Raw genomic sequence first — 22,696 nt, 5'->3', positions numbered from 1 at the left:
CACTCTCACAGCCGGCGTGCGTGTGTGAGTGTGACTGAGAGTGTGTACGTCTGTGTATGAGAGATGGAGAGTGTGTACACCTGAGTGTTTCCATTTGTTAGCGTCTATACAAGTGTGTGTGTGTGTGTGTGAAAGTCAGTGAGTGTGTGTACACCTTTGTGTGTCTAAGAGTATGAACACCTTTGTGTATGCACACGTGTGCATGCATGTGTTTGTGTGTGAGAGAAAGTTTGTGTGCACCTGTGTTAACGTGTGTGTGTGTGTGTGTGTGTGTTCTGCAGTGTTTGCTTTGATATGTGCAGGGTTAAAGGCCAGCAGAAACACACAGATAAAGCAAGAGTGAAACGGAAAGTGTGCAGATCAGTGTGTGTTTGTGTGTGTGTGTGTGTGTGTGTGTTCCCGCTGCTCTTGACCTTAGCGACACACACGTTCCTGCGGAGCCTCACGAGGGCTGATTGATCTAAATAACATTATGATGTCATTAACATAAAGTGCAGAACAACAAAACACACAGCAGAGAGCAGGAGCTGCACACACTCCCACAAGATCACACACACACACACACACACACACACACACACACACATACAGAGACCTTGTTTTCTGTAAATATATCTATGAAGACTAATACACAGATTAAGCTTATGACTACAGTACGGCTGCACCATACACACTAACCGGCCACTTTATTAGGTACACCTCACTAGAAGTGGTTGGTTAAACACCTTTGGCCTTCAGATCTGCCTTAATCCTTGATAACAGAGATTCAACAAGCTACTGGAAATATTCCTCAGAGATTTTGCTCCACATTGTCATGGTAGCATCACACAGTTGCTGCAGATTTGTCGGCTGCACATCCATGATGCCAATCTCCTGTTCCTGTTCTTAGCTGACAGGAGCGGCACCCGGTGTGCTCTTCTGCTGCTGTAGCCCATCCGCCTCAAGGTTGGACGTGTTGTGTGTTCAGAGATGCTCTTCTGCAGAGCTCGGTTGTAGCAAGTGCTTATTTGAGTTACTGTTGCTGGAACCAGTCTGGCCATTCTCCTCTGACCTCTGGCCTCATCAACAAGGCATTTGCGCCCACAGAACTGCCGCTCACTGGATATTTCCTCATTCTCTGTAAACCCTAGAGATGGTTGTGCGTGAAAATCCCAGTAGATCAGCAGTTTCTGAAATACTCAGAGCAGCCCGTCTGGCAGCAACAACCATGCCACGTTCAAAGTCTCTTAAATCCCCTTTCTTCCCCATTCTGATGCTCGCTCTGAACTGCAGCAGATCCTCTTGACCATGTCTACACGCCTAAATGCAGTGAGCTGCTGCCATGTGATTGGCTGATTAGAAATTTGCCTTAAAAAACAGTTAGACAGGTGTACCTAATAAAGTGGCCAGTGAGTGTTTATGTTTGTGTGTGTATATAAATATTATAACTAGGATAGAAATATGAACAATATTAGAAATATTAATATTTTGTATTTTATTAGTGTTTATACAATTTATAAATGTATTAATTAAAATAAATTAATGAAGTTGTTAATTGTTAGTTCATGTTAAATTACAGTGCATTAATGTTGATGCAGGAATTTGTCTTTAATAGGGTTTTAATAAATGTTGAACTATGATTAATAAATAATGCACAACTATTGTTAATTAGTAGTTTGTGATAGTAAATATTTTAACATTTATTAATCTTACTGTAAAGTGTGACGTATACCAGGGGTTCTCAACCAGTGGGCTGCTAGTGGGCCTTAGAGATCCTGCAGGTGGGCCGCGAGAGCTTAAAATGTACTTAAATATTATACTATAATAATTTTATTTAATTATTAAATCTGTCATATTAAAATGATAGCAGTAATGGCATTTCCCAATTTCTGTGATTGAACAGGCTAAATCAGACTGCAAAAACAGCCTCACTGTTAATTACAGACATAACTGTGGCCTACATTTCCAGCCGCTGTGCGACCAGGTTCTCAGTTATGAAGTAAACAGTCACGCAAATGTAAAGGTAACGACGATTATAATGACCAGCTCATGCGTGCCTCACGTCTGCTACTCAGACTGTATCAGAGTCGCACAAGTCCGTTGATTCACAAACTATTCGTGCTCTCTCTCTCTCTGTGTGAACATTTTATAATGTCCGCATAGTTGTCCAAATGAACGTCTTGTGGGGGTTTTATAATTGACGCACATACAGGAGGATCTAGCGAGGCTCACTAGCTGTTCTAGCTGTTCACTGTTCCTGTCAGCGAAGCTCAATAATGTCCAGCTACAAAGCAAACCCCTTCAGAGCAATGTGTTTCAACAGATTTAGAGGGTTTTCACTGTATTTTACATTAGGGTTAGCTTGTTTATTTAAATGGATCTCAACCAACAGATGAAGAGAAGCCAGTCTAACTCAAAGCATCAGCAGTTTTTTGCTCATCTCTGCAGTTCTGTCAGGTTCCTTTACTGAAGAAAAGGCCCGATACTCTGCAGTTTTAAAGAATAACAGAAGAACTTGGATATTCTGAAGAACGCATAAAAACAATACATAATATATTTTATATAGTATAATAAAAAAATGTATGTATATAGGGCGTCGTAGTGGCGCAGTAGGTAGTGCTGTCGCCTCACAGCAAGAAGGTTGCTGGTTTGAGCCTCTGCTCAGTTGGCATTTCTGTGTGGAGTTTGCATGTTCTCCTTGCATTCGCGTGGGTTTCCTCCGGGTGCTCCGGTTTCCCCCACAGTCCAAACACATGCGCTATGGGGGAATTGGGTAGGCTAAATTGTCCGTAGTGTATGAGTGTGTGTGTGAATGAGTGTGTGTGGATGTTTCCCAGTGATGGGTTGTGGCTGGAAGGGCATCCGCTGCGTTAAAATGTGCTGGATAAGTTGGTGTTTCATTCCACTGTGGCGACCCCGGATTAATAAAGGGACTAAGCCGACTAGAAAATTAATGAATGAATATATATATATATATATTAGGGGTGTAATGATTTATCGTGGTATGATTTATTGCGATGAAAAAATTTCACAAAATATTCATAGCGGCGTTATGATGATTTGATTACGATATGACGTCCGTTTTTTCTTATTAGTTGAGCTGTTTGCATGTGAGCTACATTCCACCTGCTGTCGCACGTGAGTTCAGATTGCTTGATCTAGCAGCAGCAGTAACGTTAGCAGAAATAGAGGACGGCCCATCCTCTCAGAATCAGACGTCTGGCAACATTTGGCTTTGACAGTCATTGCTTTAGACTCGTCTGCTTTTTGACACACATACTGGGTCAAACATAGCCGAAGTTTTAAAGTCTTCACAATGATTTACATACTTTACTCAGTGACATAGATACCTGCTAATGGTGTTGAAAGAGTCACATACTGTATTTATAAGGTATAATACATCCAAATATATCATTCTGTCTTCATAAAATGATGTGTTCCCGGCAGCAAAATCACACATGACGTGAGCTGACCGTGAGGGCGGACTACTTCATGATGAACTGATAATACTTCAGTGAACAGAACCTGCAAAGGTACAGCACTTAGCAGTGAAAATGAAACCGAAAGCGTTCACATTATTTAAATAATCATAGCACATTTTAGAGTCATGATTACAACAAGCAAGAACTCTTTTGAGTACAGAGCTACACAAAAATGCATGATACACTTGATATCGCCGACATCAGCGACGCCAAAGAAATAGTAAACCGGTTTAAACTGCTGAAAAGGGACACGCCTGTCCTATGCAATGAAAAGACGGCCAGTCTGTCACTCACCGTGCCCAACAAGACAGTCATCCATAAAACCTCTCAGACAGATACACATCAGTTCAGGATTATCTTATAGAACTGCTGACTACTTGAAAATGTAGATTTTTTTTTATTTTTTGCACACACAAAAAACGCAAGTGACCAAGCAAAGCCTTAAGCTCTTACTGTTAAATTGAACTGAATAGAAAGCTATTATTATTTTTGCACCTTTACTTAAATTGTTCCTTAATTTTGTCTCTGTCATTTCAATAATATTTTATAAAAAGTTTTAAATGTGTTTTATTTACCAGAGACAGGCCTATTTAATTTATTTTCTTAAAGAAGCTTCAGTTTAAATGAGAGAAGTTGAAACAAAAGAAACACGTAAAAAATAGCTTACTTGGTAATTTAAGACACATTATTTAATAAAAACTGCATTTCAGTTTCATTTTAAATTTTTATTCCAAATATCGTGATACATATCGAATCGTGAACATTATATCGTGCTGCACATTGTATCGTGAGCTGAGTGTACCGTTACACCCCTAATATATATATATATATATATATATATATATTTATATTTATACAACAGTTCTGTCTGGTTCTCAAATCTGATTGGCTAATAGTCGTGCGATATTCTGCAGTATCAGAACTCCTACAGCCTCTTTACCCTTTGTGTATTACTCCGCCCACATACAGCCAGCAGAAAGCAGACACTACAGATCTACAGTGTAAAAGATGCTTGCTCAGCTGTTTAACTGTCAGCTTATGATTTTAATCCAATGTGGAAGAAAGTAGTTCCTCATACAAAAGGGTTTTTGAAACTCTCTGTGTTTGATTTTGTTTTTATATACACAATTATGCTGTCAAACTGTTGTATAAACGCAATATCACACTCGTAGCAGTGCGATATGGCTGTATATGGGCACTGGTGGGGGCACTACGGCATCGCACGCCTCCCACCAGTGCCGATATACAGCTATATCGCACTGTTACTCGTGTAATATTGCTCGTGTGTATATATATATATATATATATATATATATATGTTTCGTTTTTTTATGATATAATAAAGTAATAGAAGGCAAAATAAATGTTTAAATGTTTTGCTAATAAATAAAGCTTTAAAACAAGCACTTTCTCTAGACAATCAGTTTGGGCCTTCAAAACACTTTAAGAGTAAAAGTGAGCCTCGAAGTGAAAAAGGTTGAGAACTCCTGAAGTATACAACGCATCAATCTTCTTGAACTCAGCATGTGAATGTTTTACACGTGCATATTTTCATGTCAGATTGTCGAAAATGCTTTTGTTGAAGTTCTAAATGTTTTATTTTGTGTTCAGAAACTTTATTAATATTATCAGGAATCTAAAATAGATTTTCAGGGGTGTTTTATTTTCTATAACTGCAGATCTACTAGTTAAATCACATTTAATCTGATGCTTTCAGTGCAATTTCGACACTAAAGCTAGCTACAGGACTAGATGTAGAAAATCATAAAGTATTGCAAATGTTGTTTTGTGTAGCTTCACTGGTGAATCCCCGAGCTCAGAGAACGCCTGACAGTGATAAACTCACCTTTCATTCTGACAAGCGCAGCGAGCTTTAAATAACAGTCAGAAAATACGATCAATACACATGAATTATTTCCATCATTTTCTGAAGACGCTCAGAACAAGACGGCAAATAAAAACACAGCGAGAGAAACTGAAAGTTGCAGAGCGGAGCTTTAATGAAGTTGATGATGGCACACACACGCATGTTAAATGACTGCTTTTCTTCACCAGTTCAATTATCCAGCACAATATAACAATCATAAAATAAATGAGGCTCCGCGCATGAGGGAATTAATGAGGTATCTTTGATGTAATAAAATCAAACAAATATCTAATTAAGCAGAACCGTTACATTACGGCCTACAGTTTTTATTAGTCGCTGGTAATGGAATAAATCATGAAGTACTGCACTTAAATTAGAGGAGCGCCGGAGCACGAATTAAAGCAGATCCTCTGTCCTGTGAACTACAGTCGGTGCCAGAGGTGGAGTTATTTATCATAACGCTGGATTTATTAATGAAATTAAACAAATGAACCGGATTTTCTGTTGTGAGAAGTGCAGTCAGTGTGTTTGAATCTGTTTACAGTGTAACTTTAGTTTACTGACACATACTCACCGGCCAATTTATTAGGTACGCCTGTTTATTAACGCAAATATCTAATCAGCCAATCACATGGCAGCAGCTTACTGCATTTAAGCATGTAGACATGATCAAGATGATCTGCTGCAGTTCAGAGCGAGCATCAGAATGGGAAGAAAGGGGATTTAAGAGACTGAAGATTGGAGAAACGTTGCCTGCTCTGATGAGTCTCCATTTCTGCTGACACATTCGGATGCTCGGCTCACAATTTGGCCTCAACAACATGAAAGCATGGATCATCCTGCCTTGTATCAGCGGTTCAGGCTGGTGGTGGTGGTGTAATGGTGTGGGGGAGATTTTCTTTGGGTCCATTAGTACCAATTGAGCATCAACGCCACAGCCTACCTGAGTATTGCTGCTGACCATGTCCATCCCTTTATGAGCACAGTGTCTCCATCTTCTGATGGCTACTTCCAGCAGGATAACGCAGCATGTCATAAAGCTCAATCATCTCAGACTGCTTTCTTGAACATGACGATGAGTTCACTGTACTCAAATGGCCTCCACAGTCACCAGAGCTCAATCCAATAGAGCAGCTTTGGGATGTGGTGGAACGGGAGATTGGCATCATGGATGTGCAGCCGACAAATCTGCAGCAACTGTGTGATGCTATCATGTCAATATGGAGCAAAATCTCTGAGGAATGACTCATGATAAAACAAAATAGTTAAGATATGATAATAATAATGATTTATAATACAGTTAAAGTATAACATATAAACACTTTGTCCAGTCTAACATTTATAAAAGAACATGCAGTTTCTAAAAAGAATCAATTAGGAATAATTCATTTAAATAATCTAACTTTAGTATATGGGTCAGACAAAATGTCCTATTAAAGTGTCTGCTTGAAATTGAATTTAACTTTAAATTTACACGTAAAAAGCTAATTAAATTGAAGTTAAGTTCATAGCTTATTACTTGGATATTTCTATCCATGGTCTTTAAATTAAACTAAACATTTCAGATCTGAGGATGACAGATTTCTCTGCACATATGGATTAATGTAACACTCATTTTAGTGTAAAATCACATGGAAAATAAAGCAGATTATAATGTGGAGATGAATCTGAGTGTGTTTGGCGCTGTAGTGATCTGAACGGCTTTATTTCTGCTACCTGACGGTGTTAATGGATCCCGCTGTGGTCTGTGTGTCTTCTTGTTTATGCATTACTGACTGTGATGATATTGCAATGCAAAACCGCAGCTAGAGGAAACACACACACACACACACACACACACACACACTCTCAGAGCGCTGTGATTTGGACATCTGAGATACAGCTCTCGTGAGTGTGTGTTAGTGTGCCGCTCTCCCTGATGTGTTAATTATGTCTGAATTAGGTTGTTAATGTTAACTGGAAGTTTTACCTGCCAGAGAATGCAGAGCAGCGCAGCGCTGGCCAACAAACACTGCTCACAGCGCTTTACAGCTCACTTTACTTTTACACCCTGTGGGGTGTGTACATACTTGTGTGTACGTGTGTGTGTGTGTGTAAATGCGCAGTGTTGGGGAGGTTACTTTGGAAATGTAATAGATTACAGATTATAAATGACTCTATGTAAAATGTAATAAGAAGTGCACGTCTTTGATTACTTTATAGACCTTTTTCTTGTCTGCTGCATGGAGGGCGCCATAGCCAAAGTCTCTTTAAGGCAAGTCATTTCACTCGGCGGCCATCTTTGAAACGCCACTCGGGCGTTCTGTTTTAATGGGGAAACATCAAATTCTCCAAAAGTACTTGCCAAGCTTACGAATAAATTTCATATTACGAATAACCAAAACAATTAAACAACAACTGTCTATTTAGTTTAATTTCAAAATGTTCGTATCATACAAAATCTGCAGAAACTCACGTCTGGTCCAAGCCTCGAGGATTTGTCGTTCCATAGCGATCACTGATTGGCTTCTGTACTAGAAGGCGGGCTTTATTCGCCATATAGTGATCGCTGATTGGCTCCTGTACAAGAAGGCGGGCTTTATTCGCCATATAGTGATAGCTGAATGGCTCCTGTACAAGAAGGCCGGCTTTATTTGCCATATAGTGATCGCTGATTGGCTCCTGTACAAGAAGGCGGGCTTTATTCGCCATATAGTGATAGCTGAATGGCTCCTGTACAAGAAGGCCGGCTTTATTTGCCATATAGTGATCGCTGATTGGCTCCTGTACAAGAAGGCCGGCTTTATTTGCCATATAGTGATCGCTGATTGGCTCCTGTACAAGAAGGCGGGCTTTATTCGCCATATAGTGATAGCTGAATGGCTCCTGTACAAGAAGGCCGGCTTTATTTGCCATATAGTGATCGCTGATTGGCTCCTGTACTAGAAGGCCGGCTTTATTTGCCATATAGTGATCGCTGATTGGCTCCTGTACTAGAAGGCGGGCTTTATTTGCCATATAGTGATCGCTGATTGGCTCCTGTACTAGAAGGCGGGCTTTATTTGCCATATAGTGATCGCTGATTGGCTCCTGTACTAGAAGGCCAGCTTTATTTGCCATATAGTGATCGCTGATTGGCTCCTGTACTAGAAGGCGGGCTTTATTCGCCATATAGTGATCGCTGATTGGCTCCTGTACAAGAAGGCGGGCTTTATTCGCCATATAGTGATCGCTGAATGGCTCCTGTACAAGAAGGCGGGCTTTATTTGCCATATAGTGATCGCTGATTGGCTCCTGTACAAGAAGGCGGGCTTTATTTGCCATATAGTGATCGCTGATTGGCTCCTGTACTAGAAGGCCGGCTTTATTTGCCATATAGTGATCGCTGATTGGCTCCTGTACTAGAAGGCGGGCTTTATTTGCCATATAGTGATCGCTGATTGGCTCCTGTACTAGATGGCCGGCTTTATTTGCCATATAGTGATCGCTGATTGGCTCCTGTACAAGAAGGCGGGCTTTATTTGCCATATAGTGATCGCTGATTGGCTCCTGTACTAGAAGGCCGGCTTTATTTGCCATATAGTGATCGCTGATTGGCTCCTGTACTAGAAGGCGGGCTTTATTTGCCATATAGTGATCGCTGATTGGCTCCTGTACTAGATGGCCGGCTTTATTTGCCATATAGTGATCGCTGATTGGCTCCTGTACTAGAAGGCCAGCTTTATTTGCCATATAGTGATCGCTGATTGGCTCCTGTACAAGAAGGCGGGCTTTATTCGCCATATAGTGATCGCTGATTGGCTCCTGTACTAGATGGCCGGCTTTATTTGCCATATAGTGATCGCTGATTGGCTCCTGTACTAGAAGACCAGCTTTATTTGCCATATAGTGATCGCTGATTGGCTCCTGTACTAGAAGGCGGGCTTTATTTGCCATATAGTGATCGCTGATTGGCTCCTGTACTAGAAGGCCGGCTTTATTTGCCATATAGTGATCGCTGATTGGCTCCTGTACTAGAAGGCCAGCTTTATTTGCCATATAGTGATCGCTGATTGGCTCCTGTACTAGAAGGCGGGCTTTATTCGCCATATAGTGATCGCTGAATGGCTCCTGTACAAGAAGGCGGGCTTTATTTGCCATATAGTGATCGCTGATTGGCTCCTGTACAAGAAGGCGGGCTTTATTCGCCATATAGTGATCGCTGATTGGCTCCTGTACTAGAAGGCCAGCTTTATTTGCCATATAGTGATCGCTGATTGGCTCCTGTACTAGAAGGCGGGCTTTATTTGCCATATAGTGATCGCTGATTGGCTCCTGTACTAGAAGGCCGGCTTTGTTTGCCATATAGTGATCGCTGATTGGCTACTGTACTAGAAGGCGGGCTTGATTCGCCTTATATCAATCGCTGATTGGCTCCTGTACTAGAAGGCGGGCTTTATATGCCTTATATCGATCGCTGATTGGCTGCTGTACAAGAAGGCGGGCTTTATTCGCCATATAGTGATCGCTGATTGGCTCCTGTACAAGAAGGCGGGCTTTATTCGCCATATAGTGATCGCTGATTGGCTCCTGTACTAGAAGGCGGGCTTTATTCGCCACATTGCGATCGCTGCGTTCGCATTGACAGTTTGCCGTTAGAGCACCTTCAAGTGCAGTTTATTGTTACTTCAGCAGCTCTGTGCACGTGAACAAAACTGCCAATCTGATTGGTGGAGAAGGTTTAGACGAGGTGTGTCAAAAAAAAAAAAAAAGCATGAGGCGTTTCTTTAAAAATGACGCTTTTGCGGCTGTTTGCGCTTTGGTGTGCACGATCACATTGACGCCCTTTATTTAGTCACAAGGTGTTAACCGTCGACGGAAAACACGAGCAAAAAACATCTGTGTGCACGGGACTTACGCCCCATTCACACAGGGCCTCAGCTTCAACACTTCCCATTCACTTTAAATGGGTGACGTCAGGCGTTGCCGAACTTCATTGTGGATTCGTTGGCGCCGCTTCAGAGGCGTTGCTCGCTGCAGAAATTGGGTCTTGCTCAACTTTCCAAGCATAGACGGAAGCGTCAGCCAATTAGATCGCAAAGCCAGCTCAGACAGTGGCCTATTGCTGACTGATTTCATTGGCTGTTGTTGCTATGACGATCGTGCCAGCCCCAACTTCAGACACGACTTCAGTCAAGCGTGACGCTGAAGCCTCGTGTGAATGTGGCGTTAAGTCATGCAATTTACAAAAATGACCAATAAAAGTCTGTGACTGGTACTCTGCTGGCTGATCTGCATGTTGATTCTAATCGAGAGCCGTTTATGTTTCTTTCAGTGTCTTGTGTGGCAGTGTTTCCTCTATTATGTGTTCCAGCTGTGGCGGCAGGTTATTTTACACAAATCTACCAACTACCTATGGCGTTATTTCAGTGACAAGTGGAGAGATGTGGTGAGCGCAGTATTACAAGTCGAGATCGCCCTTATATAATACGAGCATGTGAATCTCTGCTTTCACGACGATTTCCTGTTCGTGCCCAAAAGCTTCTTGCACACCCCCTTAAATATACGCTGCTAAAGTGCAGAGCTTCTTGTGCGCTCTCAAATAACCGCTGCTGAAGTGTGATTTAGCGTGTTTATAGTAAGTATGTCTCCAACTTTTATTAGATTTGCTAGGAATGTATATGAATGTCTCCAGTAGATGTACAGAACAGCGTTGATGTGTCCTCACGCACCTTTCGGTCAGTCAGCGCTTCACCTTTAAGGGTTAAACAAATAATGCACAGCACGAATATGATTACAGAAAAGTCTGCTCTGTTATAATTCAATAACCTTTTAACAAGTTTTGGTGTGATTATAACCTGCTAATAAAAACAACAACAATGACTGAATGTTTTGAATGAGAAGCTGTAATGTAGCCGTGGCGGGATGCATTGTGTTGTGGCTCCCCGCCATGGAAGAATGAATGCGGCAGAAACCATGGTGTAGTATTCACCACCGTTTTCAAAATGTCACTTTATTTTCACTTGTGCTAGTGCAGGGGTGTCAAACTCAATTCCTGGAGGGCTGAAGCCCTGCACTGTTTAGTTCCAACTCTGCTCCAACACACTTACCTGTAGGTTTCAAACAGGCCTGAAGGACTCAATTAGTTTGATCAGGTGTGTTTAATTAGGGTTGGAACTAAACTGTGCAGAGCTGCGGCCCTCCAGGAACTGAGTTTGACACCTGTGTGCTAGTGGGACAGTACAGGCTATGTGTGTGTGTCAGACATTTTGGTGAAGTACATTAGTTTGGGCTGGTTATATATTTGAAAGAGAGAAACTGTTGACTTTAGTACGGTGGCCGGGAAGTGCAAAACAACATTACAAAGTGTGAATCACTATTACCAAGGGAATGTACCACACACACCGGGAGTGACGTGGAATGTACCACACCGGGAGTGACGTGGGGGAAAGTTGTTGTTGTTGTTGGTGAGCGTGGTAAATTTGTGTTGTGGAGTACATGGCGTTTATGGTGAGCGAACATGGACAGCGGTCGAGGGTTGTTTTGCTGCAAACACATGAGCAGCTTAACGCGGTTTTGCTTTACGTGTGGTCGGTGTTTGGAGTTTATAAAGGACACATGCAGCAGTCATACTGTCATACTGTCATACAGCAGTCATACTGCATTAATGTGTTCAATATTTTAACGAGGGCCACTCGTACACTGTAATCGTGGACATGATGTCAAGTCTACACGGTGTAAACATCTGCTTGAGGACAGTAAACTGAATGAAGCTGGTGTTACGGTTTAACTGGTGTCCGTGTTAACTGAGGCCCTTCCCAGATGTAAACTATTCACTAATAGTATATCTCAGAATATCTCTAATATGTTTTAATCGCAGTTGGTCAAACCATGATTTTTATAGTTGTAGACTCGTGGAAACCTGTCTACAAAGTCACACAAGAGCTGATATTTTCTGATGTGTGTGGTGCATTCTGGGTCACTTCCGGTGTGTGGTACATTCCCTTTCCGTAAGGAATCTGTAATTGTAAATGTGTTTGGGGACTTGTAAAAGGGTTTTGCGTCGGTAAAAATGTTTTTCAAAATGTAAATTTGTCTCGAGCTTTGTAAGTGTTTCCCACTTTGTAATGTTGTTTTGCACTTCCCAGCCACCGTACTTTAGTGAATCAACAGCAGGATTAGTTCAAAGATGATAAAAGCAGGTAACATAGATTAAAACTATTGTTTCAAAGATGTCCAAATGTTTACACTCATCAGCTGCCGACCGGAAGTTCTTGGCATTCTCCCTGCGCGTACAGGCAAAGCATTATGGGTAATTTTGTGTTATAGAAAAAGGTCTATAAAAGTAAAGTAACTGATTACATCTGATTACTTGTTGATTACCTTCAAGTTTCCAATGAATATTTTCAACTAGGGTTGTGCCGATAGAAAATTCCATCGTCGATGGCCGACAAACTTCACGATACTGAGGCAGCATCGTGATCCATCGCCCTGCCCCACATTTATATTGATATAGAACTTATTATTTGCATTTCATCTTAATAGCAATAGCGGTCTTCTTATGAGCTGTGTTAAACTTTAGGATTATACAGAACCTCTCGCACTTAAAATGTGTAGATTCAGTGGCAAACGCTGTTACCTGCGTAAAGTGGGATTAGAACACATCCAGGAACTCTGCTTCTTACTACAGCTCCAGAGGTGTAGTTGCGAGTGCTCAAGTTTGCGACGCAGTTTGCGAATGTTTGTTGGAGCGATGCATTTGGGAAACGGCTAATCAACATTCTATGTTTGTAACCACGGAATTTGCAGTCTTAGTTGGCTAACGATGGTTTTGGGAAACGCACCCCAGAGCGAGAGATGTCAGTAACGCACCAAAAAGCTTGTTGTCGACCACCGAAAAACCGGCACACACCGGCAAAGCAGCAGATTGATATTATTCAGCACATTCAGATGTAGCCCCGTTACTAAACTTCAACATTTCCATGAGTATCTGTGATTTACACATGTATTTTACACAGTTACACACAGGGGCGTTGCTAGGGTCGAAAGGGATAAGGGGCTTAGCACCAAAGAACCCCCATACCCCCCCCCCCCCAAACCAAAAAAAAAACACTTTCATAAGTTGATCTACTCTAATCTTAATAACAGGATTAGAGATGGTTTAATGATAAATAAAGGGTTTTTGAGTTGACAGTCTATAACAATAAATTGTGAAGCTTTGTGACTTGTAACACCAAAAAGGAAAAAAAAATGATAAATGACCCACTTCTTATTTACTATTCTGTTATGAGCCATATCATGCCCCTTGAGCCTCCTATCTCCTCTCCTGATTTGTAGTTTCTGTTTGTTTTTTGAAAATTAAAATTTCTGCATGTCTTCAAATCTGAAAATATGATTTTTTTTATAGACCAAGTTGTTATCCAATGTGATACAAAGCTACACACATGTTTATTTGGACAGAGTGATTAACTGAGGTGTAGTGTTGTCAAGATACTGGAATTACTAAATTCAATACGTCGCAAAATATTGATTTTCAATGGGCTTTTTTAAAAACAATTGTATCAAAAATAGTACAAAAAAATAAAGATCTAAATGCTAGAAATGTGTTTACTTCAAATTTATTTAGAGGGAGATTTTTAGTTTTCCTCAAAATAAGGTGATGTGGGCATTGTAGCACTTTGAATGCATGTAATGCCTGTTTCATTCACACTTGAGCAGAAATTCCATATATGCCTCACAAAAGTTGTAGAATATTCCAGGAAAACCCTAATGTTATGGATGAAGGAATCCAGCTATTGCTGGAGTTGAATGAAAATAAGATCTGAATATACATAAAAAAAGGCTTAAACTGATCATTTACACGACTGTGACAATAAATGTAGATAAAGTCAGAATTATTTGCCCCCCTTTTCATTTTTTTTCCTATTTTAAATATTTTCAAAATGATGTGTAACAGAGCAAGGACATTTTCACAGTATGTCTGATAATACTTTATCTTCTGGAGAAAGTCTTATTTGTCTTATTTAGGCTAGAATAAAAGCAGTTTTACATTTTTTAAAAAACCATTTAAGGGTCAAAATAATTTGCCCCTTTAAGCTATATTTTTTTCCGATAGTCGGCATAAAAAAACTATCGTTATACAATGACTTGCCAAATTACCCTAACCTGCCTTTAAATGTCACTTTAAGCTGTATAGAAGTTTCTTTAAACATGTCTAGTCAAGTATTACTTACTGTCATCATGACAAAGAGAAAATAAATCAGTTATTAGAGATGAGCTATTAAAACTATGTTTAGAAATGTGTTAAAAAAATAAACAGGGGGCCCGGGGGCATTAGGTATTTTCATAAGAAAGTCGATTTATAATCCGCTGCTAACTATAGCATGTTACTGTAAAATATAGCCATAAAATAATATGCTAGATACATGAACTCACTGTGATTTAACTATTACAGAAACAGATGTGACTGGCTATATTATATCTAGATAAAGATGTCTAGATATATATAATCATATCTAGAAAGCTAGTACAATTTACATTTTTCTGACTAATTCGCATGTATTTACATTAATGTGCAGCACATTTTATTGATTACCTACAGTTATGTTATTTCACCAAAACTACACACATTTTCTGCTGTAAAACAAATATTAAGCTTCATCTGTAACTTGAACTATTCAGTTTTGCGAAACAGCTGTATTATTACCTCATCAGCTTCAGCTGCTCAAAATAATGAATGATGTGCAGTGGCGGAATATTTTTAAACCATGTGACACAAACGCTGCTTTAGGTAGAATACGCGTGATATACACGTGTTAATTGTCAGAACTTTGATAACAAAATAAATGTTATACAACCTTTTTTTATTTAAGTGCAACATATTCCAAAAGATCAGGGGCTTTTGACAATACATCAGGGGCTTAAGCCCCCAAAGCCCCCCCCCTCGCAACGCCCCTGGTTACACATGTTTTCTCAGTAACTGTAACGCATTACTAGTACTTTTATTCTGTAATTAAATTACGTAACGCCGTTACATGTGACTACTTACTCCCCAACACTGTATATGTGTGTGTGTATATGTGTATGTGGTTGTGTGTGTGCATGTATGCATGTGTCTGCTTATGTGGTTTAAATGCGAGAGTTTTGTGTATTTTGTGTATTTTGTGTGTGTGTGTGTGTGTGTGCGCGTGCATGCGTTTTGTACTGTGTGTGTGTGTGTGTGTGTGTGTGCATGGACTTGTATGTGTGTGTTCATCCGTGTGTGTGGGTTTAAAATAAGCCTGCAGCATGTGGAAGCGGGGGCTGTGTGTGTGTGTGTGTGTGTGTGTGTGTGTGTGTGTGTGTGTGTGTGTGTGTGTGCACCACTGGGGTAAGGCAGCGCAGGAGCAGCGGCACTCTAAAGCGAGCAGCTCATTTATCAAAATTGTTCTGCAGAAATGATTAATCTGCTCATCGGCGCAGCACAGATGTCTGTAATGCAGACGGAGACACCACGAGCTGCAGAGGCCGTGACGGGACACCGGCGGTCCACACGGGTTCAGAGGTGTGACAGGCACTGGACGGGCTGCCTGCAGGTGTGTGTGTGTGTGTGTGTGTTTTACCCCTCACCTGACCCCTGGGAGATCTTTTCCACAACGCATTTCCAGCCTCCCGCAGAGAGGGCCGTGTTCCAAGGTTATTATAGTTAACTAAAATGTAAAATAATTGTGGTTAACTAAAATAAACTAAAATAAATAAAGTTTTTTTAAACTATAACTAACTGAAACTGTATTGTGTTCATACAAAACTGACTGAAACTACTAAAGTTAGAGCAGAAACCTCCTTGGTTTTCGTCTTTGTGAATGTATTTAACACATAATCTTCCTGTGAGCCTTTTAGAAGTGAATATAATCTGCGCTGCAGGTGTTTGACCCGTACGCCGCCTCAGAGTCTGTACTCCTGCTGCCATTGAGCTGTTCCTCCTCCAGTCATCCTCGCTGTTGCTCCCTCGACAAAAACAACAAGTGGACATGACAGCAGCACGGTGACAGCATTAAATACAGACACTTAAAACTATGACTTTAACACATTTGTGCTCAATAACAGGTTTTATTTCTGTATAGTGATCTTTTTAACCGGATCTTCTAAGTGAACCGGTTGAATTAGTTCACCCAATCAAAATGATTCATTTGGAATGATTTGCGTCTCCAGTAAGCACTTATCCACAAACTACTTACTTTATAACAAGCCTAATAACCCCTCTGACTCTAAATAATCCAATATATACTCAGGGCTCAACAATAAGGACTGCCTGATGGCCCGGGGCCAGCATGTGAGATGCTCGGGACTGTAGATCAGGCCACTGCTGCTGTTACTAAAGTTTAATTTGTCTGCAATTGTTTTGTTTTTTTGTCAACTGTGTCAAATATACAAATATACAGTCTTAGAATCGAGAAACAGTTTTTGTTTTAAAGCTTTTAAATGCTACCTTCTCTGTTCCTCTTATCTAGGGTGCATTTCCCAAAACTAACGCTAGCCAACTAAGGCCACAAGTTCCGTCGTTACCAACATAGTTTGTTGATTCGCCGTTTCCCAAATCTGTCGCTCCAACGAACATTCGCGAACTGCGTCGCAAACTTGAACACTCACAACTACAACCCTGGAGCTGTAGTTAGAAGCAGAGTTCCTGGCTGTGTTCTAATCCCACTTATCCCCCCCATGCCCTATTCATTTAGAACACTATAACATTCAAAGTTGGAATTATTAATAATAAAGCAGTAAGCTCATCTCTCAGGTGTAATTTGCTTTCAAACTATTTTTACAGTTCAGTTTTAGCAATCTTCATGTTTACAGTTGTGCTCCCTTTGCAGTGCACTTTGAAAACATTGATGTCATTTTGAACACAGCCTCATGGCGAAAGCTATAGGTGACCTATTATTTAAAAGCGGAATTTACGTTACATCTCCAAAGCTTGTGAAAACATAAAGCATACGTTAATTATTTTAATTTATAGTAGGTTATTTATTATATTTATTAAATCTGTACTGTATATAATATGGGCCAGCTGCATTTCTGCTGTGGTTTACATGTGTCAAATTGTAAAAGTAGACTTTTCTAAAAAAAATAAATAAAAAGCAACATCCTACTTAATAATAATGACAATAATCATCATCATCATCATCATCATCATTAATATTATATATAATATTATAAAAGTGTGTTTTTTCATTTTTAATAAACAATAAATATTACATTTAGTTTCTTAATAAATTTCCTCATTTATTTATTGATATGATTTCTATATGATATTAGAATAGTGTTAGCTTTTGTAAGGGATATGTTTTAGAATAGAATATGTGATGTTCAACTTCTCAATAATATTAGTAAAGCAAACACAGGCCCTATATGTGCCATTTACATATATTTCAGTTAATATGGGGAGTGAGTGCATGCTTTAACCAAATTTAATATGGGTTTTTATTTGAAATGTGTGTGTAAAACAATATCATCTGCACAAAGAAATTATGGGTTTTTCTCTAAAGAAGCTGTTCCTCCACCTGTTTAGAGCATCATTATGGGCGTTTGAAGTTATAACTAACATGGTTCAAGCGATGGATCTGCCACAGAGAAACTACGGTTTTGGGAAACACTCGTCACTACATAGTTATTTTCCCAAACGATGCATCGTACTATTATAGTTTAGCAGCGAGTTACTTGCTTGTTTGGGAAACGCACCCCTGATTGGATGTTGTGAGCATGTTATTTTTTTCCAGTATAACAGCCAGTACAGCGAAGAGACAGCAACATGGCGGCAACATCAAATGATGATGCTAAAAAAAAGTTTGTTAACGTCTTGGAGGCGGACATTTACAAGAGTACACCACGACTAAAAAATAAAGTGATGTTTTGTACAGTTTGCCATTAGTTTGGCAGGTCAGCCATCTTTTGTTTTGCAATAAAATACCTGCACATTTTGCTACTTTTGTTTGCAAAACACTTTGAGTTTTGCTTGTTATACATTTAGCGGTAAAACTTTACAATAAGGTTCATTAGTTAATGTATTTACTAACATGAACTAATAATGAACAACACATGTACAGCATTTATTAATCATAACTGAACATTTACTAATGCATTATTAACTTCCAAGTCCATGCTTGCGAACATTAGTTAATGCACCATGAGTTAACATGAAGTAACAATGAACTACTGTATTTTCATTAACTAACGTTAACTAACATGAACAAACACAGTAATAAACAATAATAAATGTATTGTTCATTGTTTGTTCATCTTAGTAGATGCATTAGTTAATGAACATTAACTAATGAACCTTATTGTAAAGTGTGACCCATTTAGCAACATTTTAAATATTTAAATTCTAGATTTACAAACATTTTGACACATTTTTTTTATTTGTGGGAAAGAAATAGCAGTTTTTTAGTTGGGGTCAGTGAAAATATTGGCAGGGCAAGTAAAAATCTAAACCACTGGTCTGATCGAGCCAGTAGAAAAAATTCTTAGCGTTGAACCCTGATTCTCTCATTCAGTTATTAGAACAGTACCGCTACACTGAGATCAACATTGAGAAGCAGTGAACAGATAATACTGCGCATGCGAGATTCATTAAACCAAACACAAACAGTACAGCCCTCAGCCTGCTGTGTGACTGAACTGAACTGGAACAACTGCAGCGCGGGTGAACCGAGAGCTTAAATGAGAGGATCTGGTGAAAAACATAAGTTTATTTCATAACAGACAATCATAATGGAGTTTAAATAAGTGAATCATGATTCAGTTTGGTTGTAGAACTTTACTGTAAGACAGTTTTCAGATCTTTAATCAACGGGCCCCACAGCGGAATGAACCACCAACTATTCCAGCATATGTTTTACACAGTGGATGACATTCCAGCCCTAACCCAACACTGGGAAACGCCCATACACACTCATTCTCACACACACTCATACACTACAGCCAGTGTAGTTGATCAGTTCCCCTATAGCGCATGTGTTTGGACTGTGGGGGAAACCGGAGCACCCGGAGGAAACCCATGCCAACACGGGGAGAACATGCAAACTCCACACTTTTATCCGATTCATTCAAAAATTAAAATAAATAATCGCCATACTAATATATTATTAAAATAATCGTTAGTTGCAGCTCTACTCATTAATGCACTGTTCAGATTGACTCCCCCTTTGGTGATGTGATGTTGGTGCTTATTTTCCCTCATTGACTTCCATTATAATCACATTCCATCCGTCCGTCCACCTTATAAGCTGTCTTGTGCATATGGTGAGGAAAAGAGTGTGTCCTACAGTTGGTTTGTCAAGCCCACTCACCTGTGTGAAGCGCATTAAGAATTTCAAGATGCCAAAGTGTGTCAAAATAGTGCTTCACTTCCCTTTCTGAGATAAATTAAGATCTCCGGCTCTGTTTTGCACATCCCTGACAGGCTCATAAAGAGCTGAAATACAGCTCCGCTACTGAAACTACAGCAATCATTAGCCGCTCTCTGCTCTTCTTCCTCCACGAATGGCATTTACTGAGAAGCGTTAAATGTGTTTTCCACAGCGGAGGCCACAGATGTGACGCCGCGGCCTCGCGCTCGTGTTTTACACTCCATTGATCCTGATACATCCCATCCCGAACACAGCCCTCTCTGCGGGAGGCCGGAGCTGGAAATGGGTTGTGGAAAAGAGTTCCCAGTGGTCAGGTAAAGAGTCAAACACACACACACACACACACACACACACACACACACACACACACACACACACACACACTATAGTTTCAGCATGGATATCGTAATGTGTGATACTGCAATCGTCACAATGCAGTGTGGGCAATGTGGACTATAGATGAACATTCCAGAAGGGTTTATGTAATGAGGCTGTTCATGTTTAAGTGCTCGTCTGATTTCAACATCCAGTTTACAGAGGAAGTTTAACACTTGTGTAGTGTTTAGATTGACTCCCCTTTGGTCTTTGCTAGGGTAGAAAGGGATAAGGGCTTCATCCCCAAAGTAGCCCCCTCCCAAACAAAAAAGAAAATCTAATTCACCTCGCTAAAGTACCCCCACTTTCATAAGGTGATCTACTCTAATCTTAATAACAGGATTATAAATGGTTTAATAATAAATAAAGAGTTCTGAGTTGACCGTTCTTTAACATTAAATTGTGAAGCTCTGTAACTTTTAACACAGAAAAGAAAAAACATTGATAAATGATTTGCAGTTTCTGTTTGTTTTTTGAAAATGTCATTTTCTGCATGTCTTCAAACCTGAAAATATGATTTATTTTATAGTGTGAGTTATTATCCAATACGATACACAGCTACAAGCATGTTCATTTGGACAGAGGGATTAACTGAGGTGCAGTGTTGTCAGGATACTGGAATTTCTAAATTCAATACCTTGCAAGATATTGATATTCAATAGGCTATTTTTGATATAAAAACAAAAAAATGTATAAAAAAATAAATAAATAAAGATCTATATGCTAGAAATATGTTTACTTCAAATGTCTTCAGAGGGAGATTTTTTTTTCCAGTTTTCCTCAAAATGGGGTGATGTGGTCAGTGTAGCACTGTAAATGCATGTAATGCCCGTTTCCCTCACACTTGAGCAGAAAATCCATATAAGCCTCAAAAAAGTAGTAGAACATTCCAGGAAATCCCTAATATGGATGAAGGCGTCCAGCTATTGCTGTAGTTGAATGACAATAAGATGTGAATAAACATATAAATGCTTTAACTGATCATTTACACGACTGCCACAATAAATGCTCTATATGTGTTCTTCCAGCCATCTTAGGTATTTTTATAAGAAGTCGATTTATTATCCGCTGCTAACTGACAGCATGTTACAGTAGAATATAGCTATACAATAATGTGCTAGATGCATGAACTCACTGTGATTTAACTATTACAGAAACAGATGTGACTGGCTATATCATATCTAGATAAATATGTTTAGATATCTATATCATATCTAGAAAGCTAGATATAATATAATATAATATAATATAATATAATATAATATAATATAATATAATATAATATAATATAATATAATATAATATAATATAATTAATTTAATACAATTAATATAATATAATATAATATAACATAATATAATATAATATAATTAATTTAATACAATTAATATAATATAATATAATATAATACAATTAATATAATATAATATAATATAACATAATATAATATAATATAATATAATATAATTAATTTAATACAATTAATATAATATAATATAATATAATACAATTGATATAATATAATATAATATAATATAATATAATATAACATAATATAATATAATATAATATAATTAATTTAATACAATTAATATAATATAATATAATATAATATAACATAATATAATATAATATAATTAATTTAATACAATTAATATAATATAATATAATTTATTACAATTAATATAATATAATATAATATAATATAATATAATATAATATAATATAATATAATATAATATAATATAATATAATATAATTAATTTAATACAATTAATATAATATAATATAATATAATACAATTGATATAATATAATATAATATAATATAACATAATATAATATAATATAATATAATTAATTTAATACAATTAATATAATATAATATAATATAATATAATATAACATAATATAATATAATATAATTAATTTAATACAATTAATATAATATAATATAATTTAATACAATTAATATAATATAATATAATATAATATAATATAATATAATTAATATAATTAATATAATACGATTAATATAATATAATATAATATAATACAATTAATATAATATAATATAATATAATATAATATAATATAATATAATATAATATAACATAATATAATATAATATAATATAATATAATTAATTTAATACAATCAATATAATATAATATAATATAATATAATATAACATAATATAATATAATATAATTAATTTAATACAATTAATATAATATAATATAATATAATATAATACAATTAATATAATATAATATAATATAATATAATATAATATAATATAATATAATATAATTAATATAATTAATATAATACGATTAATATAATATAATATAATATAATATAATATAATATAATATAATATAATACAATTAATATAATATAATATAATATAATATAATATAATATAACATAATATAATATAATATAATATAACATAATATAATATAATATAATATAATATAATATAATATAATATAATATAATTAATTTAATACAATTAATATAATATAATATAATATAATACAATTAATATAATATAATATAATATAATATAATATAATTAATATAATTAATATAATACGATTAATATAATATAATATAATATAATATAATATAATATAATATAATATA

At 37.4% G+C, this 22,696-nt stretch overlaps 1 long non-coding RNA gene across 6 annotated transcripts in view; it reads left to right on the top strand.

The window, feature by feature from the left end:
• LOC141377622 (uncharacterized) overlaps positions 1-22,696 on the top strand; it is a 133,160-nt gene that overhangs the window by 59,477 nt on the left and 50,987 nt on the right. For all 6 annotated transcript variants that reach the window (XR_012390053.1, XR_012390056.1, XR_012390054.1 and 3 more), the window contains exon 2: positions 19,843-19,984. This is a non-coding gene — a long non-coding RNA (uncharacterized lncRNA). The remainder of the gene's footprint in view (positions 1-19,842; positions 19,985-22,696) is intronic.

The sequence above is a fragment of the Danio rerio genome, chromosome 14 (assembly GCF_049306965.1).
Source record: "Danio rerio strain Tuebingen ecotype United States chromosome 14, GRCz12tu, whole genome shotgun sequence".
Taxonomy (NCBI): domain Eukaryota; kingdom Metazoa; phylum Chordata; class Actinopteri; order Cypriniformes; family Danionidae; genus Danio; species Danio rerio.
Note: the sequence above shows the minus strand (reverse complement) of the source record. Positions and strands in the feature narration are given on the sequence as shown.